We start from the raw sequence: 11,487 nt of genomic DNA, 5'->3' as shown, positions 1-11,487 counted from the left end.
ATAGGGATATCCGTCGGAAGAAATCGGAATGGAATTTATGAGGAAACGTAGCACCACTCTGAAGTGGTATCAGGTCGATCCGCTCAAGTAGCAGAAGCTAAAGCCCTATTGAAGGGATTACAAATGGCTCAAAGTTTGGGGACGCCCAGTGAGACCATATTATTGATTACAGACTCAAGTTACTGCACCCAAGAATTCAATATTCACTCTCTAACATGGAAAGAGAATGGTTACTCTGACCATAAGGGTAAGCCCATAGCGCATGCCAATATATGGAAAGAGAGTGAAACATTGAGGAGCAATAGGATCAGTGTTCAGCATATAGCAGGTCACCAGAAGGGGAAAGAAGTAACTATAGTGGGAAATAATCGCTCTGATGAATTGGCGCAAGGAGCAGTACAGGGTCATTAAAGTTTGACCTTTTGAGCATCAGCAGCAAAACTGATCAATTTGCTAGCTGATAGCCAGCTGTTGTCTGAGTTCCCGCCGGACGGGGACAGATACCAGTTGGAACAAGGGAATTCTATACCGACTGTTTAAAACAAGCAAAAGGATAGTACCCCCTAAAGCAAGCTGACAAGCCATAGTACTGGCAGCTCATCAAGGAGCAGGTGCCTTGCATAGTGCACTTAAGGGAACTTTGCATCAGTTGCGAGATTAATGGTGGACTGAACTGCATGCTGAAACTGTGGAGATCTGCAGAAGATGTTTGCCCTGCCTGCAACACATTCAGAAACCAAAAGGAACAAAGTAAGAATTGCACCTGGAAATATTTCATTAAATATTTTCATGAATGAGTTTTTAAGAATCAAATACATATTTGAATTACAGACTGCATGAAAAATCAAAGACTTTATTCATTTGACAATGATTAAGGAAAAGAAAATATACAGTATACTATTTAACTCTAGAGTATACATTAAATAAATGTAATTCTGTTTATAACAATTTAAAAAGAAAAATGTTATTGCAGTTTACTAGTAATTCTGTAATGGTTATAAGTAAAGCCTAGCATGGTTTCGTCTTATTTTATTACATGAATTGGAAAAACAAAAATAAGAATAAAACTTAAAAATAAATAATTAGTAATAATACATTTGAACAGTAATGAAAGTAAAAACTTTTATATTATAAATGTGATTATTTTACTGGTTACATCGTTAAAATAAAACTAAAGCTTTTGTGTTTTGTTTTTGCAAAAGGAATGTAACAGAATTATTGCCTTGACTTGACAGGTAAAGCAAAACCATGCAATGAGAATGATAGGGATTTAAGAGAGCAGTTTGGAAAGTACAAAATGCTTATGTCTGTTTATTGAGAAAGTGTGTTAATATACACTTTGCTTTTGAAACACAGAAGGCAGCTTTTGTATTGCAGAACTATTGAAAAAAAAAGTACAATGAATATTTTTTTCTTTTAACACTTTCTTAAATTCAGTTTTGATGTGCTCTGGGTGTTTTTGACAAATGGAAAAGATAAGAAGCTTGGTCTTTGTGTCTTAAATATATACTAACTTTTGTAAGTCTGTAACAAGAACTGAAAGGAGTGAACCTTGCTTGGAAACCATGACAACACTGATAAACAAGTCAGCTGGGAGCCACTTTAACTCTTTAGGTGCAGGTATAGTGGAAGAAGTTGATAGGTATGCTATTGCAAGCAATGAAATGTTATACGTTTGAAAAAATAACTTTTAGCCTGTTTTGGTTTTAGTGATTATATATAATTGATTAACAACTATGGGTTTTTGTAACATCAATTGATAAAATAACATCAAGAAATGTGGAAGTTTATTCTTTAAGTCTCGGTGATATATTCATTTTAACAGATATATCTGCTTGTAATAAGACAAAGAAAAACTTGCACTCATATTTCAATAGAGACCTTGTGAATAAATAATCAAACGATGAAACAGGTCATTGAAGGAGAAGCAAGCGCTTTTTTCTCTGTTACGAGCTGATTTCCAAGAGAATAATAATAATAATAAAAATACATTTAAAAATTATAATATAAAATAAAATAAATAAGCAAGAACCCATAGCATAGGCATTGGAAATTGCTGAACAGGTTCCTTATGACCCGGTGATTTATAGGGATTCATTTACATAGGATGATATTTAAATACTTTTCCAGCAGACCCTACTGTATAGACAGACATATATTTATGAGCAGGGAATGACAAACATCCATTTCATAAAGCAGCAGGGATTCTGGAAACTGTTTGAAATATTTAATATAACAAGAATAATGAGAATAAAAAAAAAAACATGTGAACAATGTTGTTATACTGCACCTTGGCTTTCCTCTGTTCGTGTTCTTTATGAGGAGCAGGAGCCGGTGTTTGAATCTGAGTCTCTCGAGGAACCTGAAGGGGGATCTGTCACGGCTGACCCCGAACCAGTTATTATGTGTAGTAAGAAATTGGATTCCTTTGCATGGAGAATTTCAGTGGCTAGAGTTCACGGCTCCTCGATTGATTCAGATTCAGTTGTATTAAGTCTGCCCACTAATAATGTAGAGCAAAATAGGTATTGTGGTGTTTGCAGAGCCGACCCGAGCTGAACCCAAGACAGAAGTGGAGTCCTGCTGGGAACGAGCTGAAACATTGGACATGGACTGGATGATTTAAAAATGAAATGTATTAATGAGATGATATGTGCTGTAACCATTTGTAATGTTTGAATAATCTTTAGTCTGTAACAAATACTGTAAAGTGCTCTCTCTGTAAGACCGAAAAACAGAATCTGGTACAACTTGATACACTGGCCGGCCTTGAGCAGTCTCTTATTAAAATTGGCACGATTCCCAGAATTTAGTGCTGAAATCTCTGTTAAGACTTTCCAGCTTGACTACAGAATAATGCTGTACTAATAGATGTATGTTAATATGCTTGTTTTAAATGGTATAGATTGCTGTGGTAACATATAATCATAGGTAGTGATAATTATTGTTAGTATGAAATACTATGAACAATTTTTATGTATAAGATCATATGATTCACTTTGCTTAATATGATAGCATACCTGAAGCTGTTTTCTATCAAGATGAGCATAGTTAAAAACGGAGTCCTAATTCAATGAAAAGAATTACTGTGTGCTTACATTCAAGAATTATAACTTCTGAATATAAAGGGAAAAGGAGTTAGGAGTATTCTTAAGGGAAAGAGAAAAACAGAAAAGGATTAAAAGACCTCGCTTTGAGTAGGTTTCTGCTTGTAATTCAGTTTTAAAATAAGTAGGTGAGTAAGAACAACCTAGAGTAAAAGCAGACTCTAACTTAAGAAAATAAGCATTGTCAGAAGATACACCACAACTAGAGAGCAGAAAAATTGAATAAAATCCTATTGTAATATTGCGGATATACTGCTGCTAGCAGAAAGTAATAAGGTTAGCAGCCATACGCTATAAGAAGTAATGTACTAGTTTGACTCTGAAGTTAAAAGACGCAGCATAAAAAGATGTTGTGTTTAAAATGCAAAATAAAAGGATTGAATAAATAATGAAGAATAAAAGCAGGAGGTTTTAGGAGAGTAAACTCTATGTGACCTGTCTTCTTGAACTCTCTATCAGCCTGCCCTTGGAGAAATTAATATTAGCTGCTGGAAGGCCTCTTTGGTGGGAAGAAGCCGGAATTTTTTTATCAGAAGGCTTATAGTATCGGGCCGGACTGCAAAAATAGGGAGTTAGAACGGATGGTCTTAGCACTTAAGATAGTTAGTTGTCGGGCGGAACAAGCACGTAAGATACAGGTGTAAGGAAAGTTCTAGGGAACATTAATCACTATTAAACTTGGCAAGAAAAGAGGTGTCTCCAGCAAGCTGGTTTTAGCCAGTATGTGTATAGCTGAAAAATACAGGGTCATCTGGATGTCAATTAAGTTCAAGCTACCAGGGGCCCATAGGAGAAAACATTACAGCTTTACAGCTCAGTAAAATAGTTAGGTTTTCCATAAGGAGAAAACTCTACATTAAAAAGATATAAGATGGAAGTTCCCTATAATACCTGCTAAACACACACCTGTAAGGAAAGAATGAAATTAATTTGAGAGTGAGATGACATGAGGGAATATATTTTTGAAAGCCAAGTTCATGTAATCAATTATAATCATTATAACTATAACTGCTATATTATGATATAACTATTGGTGTTGCATATATTCAAAAAACACCACTTTTCTTATATTGGTGTTGCATATATTTAAAACACCACTCCTTTTTATAATGCACCCATATTAAGTAGTGAATCAAGGTTGCAGGGATTTTGTGAACTCTGCTTCACCTAACTTTTCAGATGAAGGAGGGGGGCCAAGAATGAGTGGATGAGAACATGGGCTAGTGTTGATTTATTAAATGTTGTTGATTTGTTGGCATATGACCTTAATTGAGTCTGAGGAGTTGGTTGAATTCTTTAGAGATTACTGTTTGCCAAGAGATAAGGACTGTCAATATAGATTGATGACTGGATCTAATTGGGGCTTCCCATTGCTTTCAATGGGACGAAAATTGTATAAAAACCCTGGGCCGATCACACTGAGACCACCACAATCAAGCTTGGCAGAGCTATGTGTGGTCCATCCTTTGCAGATCTCCACAGAACAGTCCTTCTCTTTTGTTCACGCTACTCTTCCTTATAATAGGAGGTAAGCATATTAATGGTAATATTGTTATCTCGCATTTATTGGTTATATTGCTATGAGGTTTTGAAACAATGTTTTAGTATTAAGAGTGTTATATTGAATGTGCTAAAATATAGCAGTGGGTGCTTGTAGGCTTTGTGCTTAACCAGCCTGAGGGCTGCACTGAATACATATAATTGTATTATGTTATTGAAGTATTAAATGCTGAAGCTTGTAATAAACTTAGGATTGCTAATTATTGTTACATGTTTTCGGGTTTTGGTAGTATGCGCAAACTACTAAACCAATATTGAAGGCATTTTAATAAAACGAAGGAGCGCTGATGTTGCTCTGATTCGTAAAACTTTGAATAAATGAGTCTGAGTGATTTTCTTGATTAAATAAAAAGGTTTTAAGGACACACCGCTCGTCCAGTGCTCGAACATAAACCACTAGGAGTTTTAAACATCTCTGTCCTCCTTAACGTCTCCCCTGAGTTAAGAGTGTGTGCAGAGCAAATAATATAATAAAAGAGAACGTGAAAAGTGAAAACGTGACAATATATATATATATATATATATATATTCTAGCTCAAAGTATATATATATATATATATATTATTTTTATTATTATTTATTTCTTAGCAGACATCCTTATCCAGGGCGACTTACAATCGCAAGCAAATACATTTCAAGTGTTACAATACAAGTAATACAATAAGAGCAAGAAATACAACAATTTTTGTTCAAGTGTGACAAACCACAATTCAATAATACAGCAGATAATATATATATATATATATATATATATATATATATATATATATATATATATATATATGCAGCAGTGTGGAGTAGAGGTTAGGGTAAAACCCAACTGTATAAATGGGTAATTGTATGTAAAAATAATGTGATAAAAAAATAAATGATATATATTGTATTAAAAAGTTTGTATTTCACTTGATCACTATTTTTAACACGACGCAATTAATTGCTATTCATAGATTGAGCAGCATCTTCAAAATCTGTTTGGGAACTGCACATTTGCTCAAAGCACATTTCACAATTTGATTAGATCATTTTACTCAAAGACAGAAGAAGCTTTGTTCTTTGCTTGTTTGGTATTTTTCGATTTCACAATTTGATCAAAATAATTTGCTCAAAGACCAAAATAACCTTTTATTACGTTCTGTGATCATTTGTAAATGCTCAAATTGCGAAATGGTTATTTTTATGGAAGATTGACCGAATACTGACTGTGAGTGAGTGTGTGTGTGTGTGTGTGTGTGTGTGTGTGTGTGTGTGTGTGTGTGTGTGTGTTTATATACAGTGCCTTGCAAAAGTATTCAGACCCCTGACCAATTCTCTCATATTACTGAATTACCAATGGTACATTGAAATTTCGTTCTTTTTGATATTTTATTTTACAATGGATGGAGCAAAATACAGGGACATACTGCAAGAGAACCTGCTTCAGTCCGCTAAAAAACTGAAGCTTGGGAGGAAATTCACCTTTCAGCAGGACGTAATCCCAAGCATAAGGCCAAAGCAACATTGGAGTGGCTCAAGAACAAAAAGGTGAATGTCCTACAGTGGCCCAGTCAAAGTCCTGATCTCAATCCCATTGAGAATCTGTGGCACTATTTGAAAATTGCGGTCCACAAGCGTCGTCCAACCAACCTGAACAACCTGGAGCAAATCTGCCAAGAAGAATGGGCCAAAATCACTCCGACACTGTGTGCAAAGCTGGTACATACTTACCCCAAAAGACTTAAAGCTGTTATTGCAGCGAAAGGTGGCTCTACCAAATATTAATGTGTGGGGGTTGAATACTTATGCAAGCAAGATATTTCAGTTTTTTCCCCAACATAAAACTAATGTCACCTTACAATAATTGATTTTGGTTTCAATGTTTTAGAAAATAAAATATCAAACAGAACGAAATTTCAATGTACCATTTGTAATTCAGTTATATGAGAGAATTGGTCAGGGGTCTGAATACTTTTGCAAGGCACTGTATATATATACATGTATATACAAATACATACACACACACACACACACACACACACACACACACACACACACACACAGAATACATAGTAGACACAGACAGTGATTTAATTCAGTCATCTGAAATGTCTTTGTATCAGATAGTTTGTATCAGTTGGAAATAAGACCATAAGACCATGGAGTTGATATCAGCTGGCATTGTACAGCACCACATACCACATATATTCTAAACCTATAGATAGATAGATAGATAGAGATAGATAGATAGATAGATAGATAGATCAAGTTGTTTATATATGTTGTTTAGCATCTTGTATAAATGTCCGCTGTACCGCAGTCTCTTTCTATTGTGATAGCTGTGCTGTGTGGAGACCACATTTCCCTAATTCTCATTTTATATTTTATATTCTTATTTTCAACGCTGAGACAGGAAGACAGAAACCGTTTTTCTGCTTGACTTTTTAAACCCCCAAAACACCAGCGCTTACCAGCAACACCAGCTCCGAAACCCCAGGTAAGCAGAATCAGGCGCACAAGTAAATCACAGAGCTGCTTTTCCATTTTCAGTCTTCGGTTTTAAAAAAATGATCAGTTCAGAGATACAGTATGGAAGCTTTAGCAAAGGAAGGAGAAGTGGCTCAGTAAGATCAGAGCGTTTCCTGCATTGAGAGAGAGGGGGATAATCAACCACTTGATTCCAGTGAATAGAAACGTCATACCCAATACAAGAGAAGTACTTCTAATAGCAAAGCAAAAAATAAGTCATGTCCGGCTTGCTTGCTCAATCAGGCAGTGGTTTCATCTTGGCCATTTTCCAGCAGTAAACTTTCCACACCCCCAATCACTCTTTTCTGATTTTATTTTATTTATTCTCTCAGTCTGGGAACCTGTAGGTACAATTTCAAAAGGAATCTGTGTGCTGTATTCCTGTCTTTCTCTCTATTGAATTGGAGAGCAGGGTGCTAGAAGTAAAGGTTTGAAAAGAAGTGTAGCTCCTCAAACATCACAGGTACCAGCAGGAAGGAGGAGGTCCATCCTGAATTCAGAGAGCTGAATAGATTGGATCCAAGAGCAGCCACTCTACAGGATGAGAGTAGAAGCATGGAGCTCATAGACTCTATAAGAAGAGTCTCTCTATATATGTCTATATATTATTAAATAAAGACATGAAGCTCATAGACTATATAACAGGAGTCACCAGGCCCGAATTAACCTATTCTGAGGTCCTTTGCACTACCATAAATGGGGCCCTGTGGCTAGGGTTGCTTGATCTGTATGACGTTTGCAGCCAAATGCTCAACCAAAATATGTGAAATATAGTCAAAAGCTGATTAAAAAATAGCCCAAGGGTAGCCAATTTTTTTTCTACATTTTACACAATATTAACCCTGGAGAAGCTGGCTGGCTGACTGGAGAAGCTGGCTGGCTGACTGGAAGCTGGCTGACTGGAGAGGCTGGCTGACTGTTTACTTAAAGGGGACATCCATGTGTTTTTTGAGTGTGTGTTATATAGGAACATGTAACACACAGACACACACACACACACACACAAAAACAAGTGGATGTTCCAGCCAGCCAGCCTCTCCAGTCAGCCATCTTCCAGTCAGCCAGCCAAATATCTTACATCCTGCCTGGACCAGGAGATAAACTGAATAAATACTAATGATAATGATAGCGAAAATAACTAATGATATAATTTTATACAACAAATTCAAATTAGAAAACGATTCAGTACTGTCAGCCAATCGGCTTCCAGCATTAGCATCACAAGCAGTAGATGCCCGTTGGAACATCTCAGCATCAACTGTAAATCAAATTTAAAATCAATCTGCTTGTACACCATTATTAAGAGCAGGGGTTTGAAACGTTAGACAGAAAAGTAAAACAAAAACGATTTTGTGAATAAAATCACATTGTTTTTCTCTTTATATGTGCTTTATCCTTGTTTTTTAATCAAAAAATGTTCAGGACTATTTTCTTAGAATGTCATTACTCGAACCCAACAAATCAGTACAAGCTCAAGGTAAATCAAGGTGAAAATGTTCTTACCTTCACATACTGACTAAAGAGGTTTTTTCTGAGACCGGAGACTTGCAAAGTCTTCAATTATGTCACTGAAGTCCAGCTTTCTCATCAAGTCGCTCTCAATGGACATTAAGGTGAGCATGTTCAATCTGGCTTGTCCCATCGTTGAGCGGTCAAAGTTTTTAATCCTCTTCATTTTGGAGAATGATCGTTCTGCTTCTGCATTTGTAATTGGCAAAGTGAGGTAAAGACGAAGAGCGATGTCCACGTTTGGAAAAGTTGGTTCCAGCTGGCAAGCCTTCAGTTGCTTCAAGAGGTTAATTGGAGATTTGCTTTAATTTTTTGTTAGGCAACAAAACTGTTCAAACTCGTCTGGAAAAGCTGCAGCTGCTGAACAAATCTTGGTGTGGGGAACATTGTTAAAGTTGGTCAGGAAGCCAAAATCACTAGATAGATTTCTGTACGACTCCAGGCGATTTTGCAGGCATACTTTCAAACTGTCAATGATGACGTTAAACGTTTCAGCTCTGAATTTTTGGCTCACTGTAGTAAGCCTGCGATATGGTTGCTTTGGACTTTGCACATGCTTCCATTTCATCAAACTGATCCCTGAGGTATGATATAAAACCACCCAGTGACTCCAGGGGCTGCACAGCAGAAGCAAAGTCAATCTCTACTTGTGGAAGTGTGGAGCTTGTTGACTGAAATCGCTGAAGGATATGATTCCATAGCTCTGCCATGAATGCAGTTTCAAGAAGGTCCATTTTCGCTTGCAGGAACTGAACTTCTGTTGGTGTCACATCATATTCAGTGGTGTCTTCACTGACTTTATCCAGAGCTTCTTGATTGCTTCTATATTGTTGTAATTGTAACAGAGGGCTTTTGTGGATTCAGTGTGGCAGGACCAACGAGTGCAAGAAGAGATTTTAGCATCAGAACACGATTATTTTCATTTTCTTTAAGTCCCTCTGTAAGGATTTTCCAGTGGTATGTTGAGCCAGCAGAAAAGGCATAGAGTTGTTGGAGAAAGCCAAAAAAATCACAGTTTGCAGGCAGCACTGGACACTGTGGTTGCCGACGAGATTCAGAGAATGCGCAGCACAAGGCAGATGAGTCCAAAATTTTTATATCCAGCTCGTTTAGAATAGAAAGTACACTTTCTGCAAGACATTCACCACTGTGACTGGAAACGGGCACAAATTTCAGAAAGCGTTCAAAGGGCTTTCCGTTTTCATTAACAAAATGAACAGTGAATGCCAACTGATCAATATGAGACACCTCAAGGGTGCTGTCAACTGATAGGGAGTAATATTGTTCAGTGTGGATTTCTTTCCGTATTACTGACTGAAACATCTTGCCCATCAACTGCACAAACCCGTCGCACACAGTGGAGGAAATATATGATGGATTCTCACGCCCTCCATTACCAAACTTCTCAATATGACTTCCGAATTTGGAAATCAGCTCCAAAGTTCCCAAAAAATTCCTGTAATGAACAGATCCAATTATTTCATCATCACACAAAACAAGAGCCCTCTTTCAGCAAGAAATTTAATTACCTCCACAACTTGCTTTAGCACCTCTCACCACTCTTCTGTAACTGTTTCTCCATTTATTAACTTTCGATTGAAAATATCTTTTGACACATAGCGACTGTAAGACTGATTGCCCCGTATGTACTGCCGTTCAGATGCTTTTAAATCTACGCTGTGGTTCTGGCAGACATTTTGCTGGATCTGACGACGAGTTTTGTAAAAGAACACCGTGTGTATCAGCATCAGGCTCACCTATTCCTGTTTCAGACGTCTCTAGGAGGGGACCCCCTGCTTCAGCTTGTTCTGGGCCATGGACTTCATCAACACAACTTCACGTTTCGCCAGTTCCCAGGTCAGTGTCTTTTACTGGTTGACTAAAGAATCCGCTCAGTTTAGGCATTTTGCTGAGCAGCTTTCATTCTTTCATTAATTTTCTTTTGGCAGAACCGGTTTCGTATTTTCAACCATCAGACATTGTAAATTAAAATATTCACCTACTGTGTAAGTGCCTTCAGTTTTATTTTCACGAGCGTAACTAAACTACGGCGGCAGCCTCCGAGGGACATACGGAAAGGTGCTTGAATGCGTATTGTGTTTTTTGTTTTCATTATCAGTGACTGGGGCCCCCTTAGAGCACCTAGTGCACATGGTTAATCCGGGCTTGGGAGTCTGTGGGAGGGTAGTGGGTGGAGCTTTAGGGAAGGACCAGAAATGACAGCACACAGGAGCCAGAAGTGTCGTTTAGTCCTTGGAGCCCTGTACCATCAATGGTACAGGCAGGATTTTATTTTAACAAACAAAAATAGAACAGTCCAGTATTTCAGAAAATAAACAAGAAAACCACCTGGAATACCAGCAATGGTAAACTCAGGTTTCAAATAAAAAGAATAAACAAAAACGTCTCGTTACAAACAACAATAAAGGAAGCACTGGGTTTCTCCGTGCTACTGCAGTGGGTTTCCTCTCACCGCCTCTTGGCCCCCTTCCACGGATTACTGGCTTGTCCTGGGTTTCCTCCACTGCGGCAATCCACCAAAGTTCCTTAAAGTTTCAAGCTTCTGCGAATTACAGCAGTTTGATAAAACAAAACAACAACAAAGCACAGCACGTGTTTTCAGTTCAGGACAGGGGGCCGAATGGCAAAACCATACTGCTTAAATACTGCCAAGTCCCACCCCTGCAATCAGCACACTGCCTCACGTCAGCCAATCGATGAGAACAGCACAGCTGATTGCAATGATGGGACCTGACGGCCGCATGGTTCCACCTTGGTCCAAGATGGCCGCCTGACCCGGAACTTCCTG

This window comes from Acipenser ruthenus, chromosome 41 (assembly GCF_902713425.1).
Source record: "Acipenser ruthenus chromosome 41, fAciRut3.2 maternal haplotype, whole genome shotgun sequence".
NCBI lineage: Eukaryota > Metazoa > Chordata > Actinopteri > Acipenseriformes > Acipenseridae > Acipenser > Acipenser ruthenus.
This window is presented reverse-complemented; position numbering follows the sequence as displayed.